General features: G+C 42.7%; 1 pseudogene; it reads left to right on the top strand.

Moving 5' to 3' along the window:
* Nucleotides 1-5,984, top strand: part of LOC102774225 — a 46,346-nt pseudogene that overhangs the window by 21,468 nt on the left and 18,894 nt on the right.

Below are 5,984 nucleotides of genomic sequence, written 5' to 3'. Positions count from 1 at the left end.
GTTCCTCAGCCTGGCCTGCACCCTATCCAATTTGGGACCCCTTGAAAAATGTCCTGCCAGTTTACAGGGATTGGGCCTAAACCAGTAGTCGGACATCCCTCTCGTAATCCGGGATTGCTCTGCCCATACTGCAGCCGCCGCTACTGCCTCAGCCACTGCCTGTGCACTCTGACTCCTTAGTTCTGGGCTTCAGGCTGGACATGTGTCTGCATATTTTGATTCACTCCCAGTTGAAAACTGCCACATGTGTCCGTCATGGTCCTAATGTATGTAATGTACATGTATTTATATTGCTCTCTCATGATAAAGCCAAGAGGAGAAACAGGACACCCATGTGGGAGTTAGGGCACTTGGATGCACATGGGGCTTGTAGTTTTGCATCTTCAGTTGACTCATACTGATGCTGTGAAGAATTTGTTCTTTTCAAAAATGTTTTGTGGTTCTTGAAAATATAAAAGCAATGAGAGTGCCACATTATTTCTTGTCAACAATATAATACCTGCCTTACAGTGTAAGGTGGTTCTGCAGAGTGCCCAAGCTAATGTCTTGATTACTTGGAATGATGCCAGTTGCATGGAGTGTGCCCAGTGCAGGACAGCTTTCATTTTCACAGAGCACAGTTCATTCTCTAGAGCAGCGGTACTCAACCTGTGGGTCGAGACCCCTTGGGGGTCGAATGACCCTTTCACAGGGGTCGCCTAAGACCATCAGAAAACACATATATTACATATTGTTTTTGTGCTTAATCACTATGCTTTAATTATGTTCAATTTGTAACAATGAAAATACATCCTGCATATCAGATATTTACATGATGATTCTTAACAGTAGCAAAATTACAGTTATGAAGTAGCAACGAAAATAATTTTATGGTTGGGGGGTCACCACAACATGAGGAACTGTATTAAAGGGTCGCGGCATTAGAAGGGTTGAGAACCACTGCTCTAGAGCCTTTTCCGGAGTCACAAAGACTTTTCATAGCCCTGTGCACTTGGTTTTACCTTATTACAACTTCACACTCATGAATTTTATACTTTCAACCCAGTCTTTATCAAGGACAAACTGAAGTTCAAGACAGAAATGGATTTTCAAATGTAGATGAACTATCTTTTAAGGATAATGAGGAATTTGGATCATCTTTTGAACGTAAGTTTAACTGTAAGTACCAGTTTTTAACAGTTGAAAATGTAGGAAGCTAAGTTTTGGTGAAATATATCCATTGTTAAATCAAAGGCCTTAAAAATTACATTTGTATTTTGTTATAAAAACATGAATACAGATATATTACCTTTTTTATATCAGATTTTGATGGGTCTATTTGAGTGTTACTTTTCAAGTTAACCAATAATTTCAAAGTTGGAGCTAAGCTCACAAGTGAACCCTTAACTTAATTTACCAAGTTTGGGATTGCCTCAGATTAAAATACCTGATTTTTAATTTTTTTTTCTTTTTGTAGAATATGAAGATGCTAAGTTATTTAAGTTATACAGATTCTGATGACTGCATCAGATGTAGAAACCTCATTCTTAGTGAATGAATGGAGGTGAAGTATATTAGCTTCCTTGTCTGAAAACTGGAGGCCTGGCTCTGGCTCTGCCTTAGATTGTTCTCTGGGAGCCTACTGCTTAAGTATAAAATTAGGATATAGAAGTCAGTCAGCTCTAAGGTTCTCTCTAGCATAGGAAATCTTTATATTTGTATATAATCTGTAGTTTTGCATTGTGAGCTTCTTTGTCAAATCTGAAAGTACTATACTTCGAACAGTTAAATGAAAGAGCTTAGTAAAATTTGTAAATTCTTTGCAACTAACTTTTTAACAATTTTGTTAAGGCTATACTATCTAAATGGAGTTCATATAATTATCAGCAAGTCAGGTGAATTCTGTCACTTTCCTGTTGGGTTATACATCAAGTTTTGGAAACAAATCTAATTCTTTTAAGTGTAATAACACTTTGAGAAGCAAATACATTGGCAAGTGGTATGCTGGAAGTCTTAGGATTAATTCTGTAGGAAAAGATCTGGCTTGGTTGCTTTGGTTGAGACTTGAGCGCAGCCAAAGTTACCCCCATACTGCCCTGCCTTCTTTTGCTGTTGTTAAGGACTCCTAGGACACTCATTTGTACCTATTATAGATGCAGCAGACATGCCGATACAGTTTGAAGTGAATGGCCTCCATCCTGCTGGTGGCATGCCTCCCTTGGAAACTGCCTTGGGTGCTCCTCCTGCCAGACCTATCTCCTCTCAGTACCCAAGTAAGTTTTCCTTGGTTGTAACTACAGATAGTATGATAGGTACTAAATGCCAGTCTGTTCCTAGTAAGTTATTTCATTTATTGAGGGAGGACCTTTATAAGCATAAACTAGTGGCCTGGTGCACGAAATTCATGCACAGGGGAGGGTGTGTTCCTCAGCCTGGCCTGCACCCTCTCTAATTTGGGACCCCTCAAAAAATGTCCTGCCAGTTTACAGGGATTGGGCCTAAACCAGTAGTCGGACATCCCTCTCGTAATCCGGGACTGCTGGCTCCTAACCGCTCACCTGTCTGCCTGCCTGTCTGATTGCCTCTAACCACTTTGCCTGCTGGCCTGCTCGCCCCTACCTTCCATCCCCACTGGCCTGCTCATCCCCAACTATCCCCCTGCTGGCCTGCTCACTCCAAACTGCCCCCCCCCCCCCGGGCCCAGCTGCAGAGGAGCCGGGATAAGAAGCTGGGCGAGCTGAACAGCCAGAGGAGGAGCAAAAGGAGGGAGAAGGAGATGTGAGCCGGCCCTCACACCCTCCGGCCTTGTCTTTGCAAATGCACGTCGGGGCAAGCGGCTGCCCCTGGTGCTTTCTGTGCCTTATAGCTGCTCCGGTGATGTGACCAGGGCTGCATGAGCAAGCCAGGGGCCTCTGGGAGAGGGTGGGTCCTTGGGCCCAGCGTACCATGCCTTGCGCTGGGGTGGCGGCGGGCTGCAGTGGCTGTTCTCTGGACCTTCTGGGGAGAGCCGCCCCAGGTCTCAGTTTTGCTGGCACCAGGGCCCCCTGGGGCTCTCTGAGGTCCCTCGCCAACTGCCTTAAGAGAACTTTTAAGAGAGGTTCCAGGAGTCTGGGTTCTGGCCTAGCCTGCAACATGGCTCTCCCACCCTCCAATCGCCATGGCGATTGAGGGATGCAGGCCCTCCTGCCCTTCAGTTGCCATGGTGGGGGTCCGAGGTTGCGGCCTGGCCTGCAACACTGCCCTCCCACCCTCCGATCACCATCCTGCCTGTCAGTTGCCATGGGGGGGTCTGGGGTTGATGCCTGGCCTGCGCTCCGGCCCTCCTGACCTCCAATTGCAATGGCGATCAGGGTCGCAGGCCAGCTGGCAACCCCAGGTTTCCCATGGCAATAACCCGCTGGGGGGTGAGGAAAGGCAGCCGTTGCCCACCCCCAACTCTTGCCTGCTGCCTTGGTTGCCGATCACCATTCTTCAGCCCTTCCCCTTTCGCCTCTCATCATTGCGAGTATGCAAATTAACTGCCATCTTTGTTGGTGGTTACCACCATCTTGGCTGTCAGTTAATTTGCATATCTTGCTGATTAGCCAATCAGAGGTGTAGTGGTCGTACGCCAATTACCATGTTTCTGTTTTATTAGATAGGATTATTCAGTCTTAGAGTTGAGTGTTGCCATTGTTAATACATTTCTGAAATGACTCCCAATTTGAACATGTCAAGAGGAGAAAATTAAAGGAATTGCTTCTCATTAATCTTCCCCAACAATGGCTTTTTAAAAAAATCTTTATTGTTGAAACTATTACAGAAGTCCCCTTCTTTCCCCCATTGACCTCTTCCAGCCTGCTCCTGGCACACACCCTCCTCCACCCCGCACACACACAAACACAGGCCCTCACCATCCCCATATTTGTGTTCACACATTATGCATATATGCATACAAGTTCAATGATTGAGCTCTTCCTGCCCACCTCCCCTCCCCTGACTTCCCTCTGAGGTTTCACAGTCTGTTCCATGCTTTTATGTCTCTGGACCTATTTTTGTTCATCAGTTTATTTTGTTCATTAGATTCTACACATGAGGGAGATCATGTGATACTTATTTCTTTTACTGGCTTACTTCACTTAGCATAATGTTCTCCAGGTCCATCCATGCTGTTGCAAATGGTAAGAGTTCTTTTTTTTTATTGCTGCACAGTATTCCATTGTGTAAGTGTACTATACTTTTTTTATCTACTCATCTGCTGATGAGCACTTAAGGCTCATTCCAAATCTCAGCTACTGTAAATTGTGCTGCTATGAACATAGGGGTGCATTTATTCTTTCTAATGAGTGCATTTGGTTTCTTAGAATATATTTCTAGAAGTGGGATCACTGGGTCAAATGGGAGTTCCATTTTGAACTTTTTGAGGAAACTATACTGTTTTCCACAGTAGCTACACCAGTCTGCATTCCCACCAGCAGTGTACTTTTCTCCACATCCTTGCCAACAGTTGTCATTTGATTTGTTGATGGTAGCCACTCTGACAGGTGTGAGATGGTGCCTCATTGTTGTTTTGATTTGCATTTCCCAGATGATTAGTTACTTTTAGAATTTTTTCATATGTCTCTTGGCTTTCTGTATGTCCTCTTTGGAGAAGTGTCTATTTATGTCCTTTGCCCATTTTTTAATTGGACTGTTTACCTTGTTTTTGTTAAATTGTATGAGTTCTCTATATATTTTGGAAACTAACTCCTTATTGGATTATCATTGGCAAATATGTTCTCCTATGCAGTAGACTCTCTTGTTATTTTCTTTTTTTAAAAAAAATATTTTTATTGATTTTTTTACAGAGAGGAAGGGAGAGGGATAGAGAGTTAGAAACATCGATGAGAGAGAAACACCGATCAGCTGCCTCCTGCACACCCCTCACTGGGGATGTGCCTGTAACCAAGTTACATGCCCTTGACCAGAATTGAACCCAGTACCCTTCAGTCCACATGCCAACACTCTATCCACTGAGCCAAACCAGTCAGGGCTCTTGTTATTTTCTTAATGGTTTCTTTTGCTGTGCACTGCTTTTTATTTTGATGTAGCCCCATTTGTCTATTTCCTTCTTAGTTTCCTTTGCCCTAGGAATTGTATCCGTAAACATGTTGCTATGTAAGATGGCTGAGATTTTGGTGCCTGTGATTTCTTCTAGGATTTTTATGGTTTCACATCTTAAATTTAAGTCTTTTATCCATTTTGAGTTTATTTTGTGTATGGTGTAAGTTGGTTTTGTTTCATGTTTTTGCATATATCTGTCTAATTATCCCAACACCATTTCTTGAAGAGACTGCCTCTGCTCCATTGTATGCTCCTGCCTCCTTTTTCAAATACTAGTTTAGTATAGTGATGTGGGTCAATTTCTGGGTTCTTAGTTCTGTTCCATTGATCTGTATGCGATACTTGTACCAGTAACAGGCTGTTTTGATTACAGTGGCTTTCTAGTATAACTTGATATCTAGTATTATTATTCCTCCAACTTTTCTCTTTCTCAAGCTTGCTGCAGCTTTTCAGGTCTTTTTTGGTATAATTTTTAGAGTATTTTTCTAAGTTTGTGAAATATGCCATTGGTATTTTAATACATATGCAGTGAATCTAAAGATTGCTTTGGGTAGGATGGACATTTTAATGATATTTATTTCTGCCAATCTATGAACATGGTATATTCTTCTTTTTGTTTATATCTTCTTCTACCTCTTTTTTCAACGTGCTGTAGTTTTCTGAGTATAGGTATTTTACCACTTTGGTTAAGTTTATTCATAAGTCTCAATTGTTTATGGTTGCAGTGCTAAATGGGGTTGTTTTTTTATTTCTATTTCTGAGCGTTCAATATCCTATCTAATAAAAGAGAAACATGGTAATTGGTGTACGACCGCTACCCTTCACATTGGCTAATCAGTGAGATATGCAAATTAACTGCCAGCCAAGATGGCGGCCGGCAGCCAGGCAGCTTGAAACTAACATGAGGCTTGCTTGCTTCAGTG

Source organism: Myotis davidii, unplaced genomic scaffold (genome assembly GCF_000327345.1).
Source record: "Myotis davidii unplaced genomic scaffold, ASM32734v1 scaffold852, whole genome shotgun sequence".
In the NCBI taxonomy this organism is placed as follows: domain Eukaryota; kingdom Metazoa; phylum Chordata; class Mammalia; order Chiroptera; family Vespertilionidae; genus Myotis; species Myotis davidii.
Note: the sequence above shows the minus strand (reverse complement) of the source record. Positions and strands in the feature narration are given on the sequence as shown.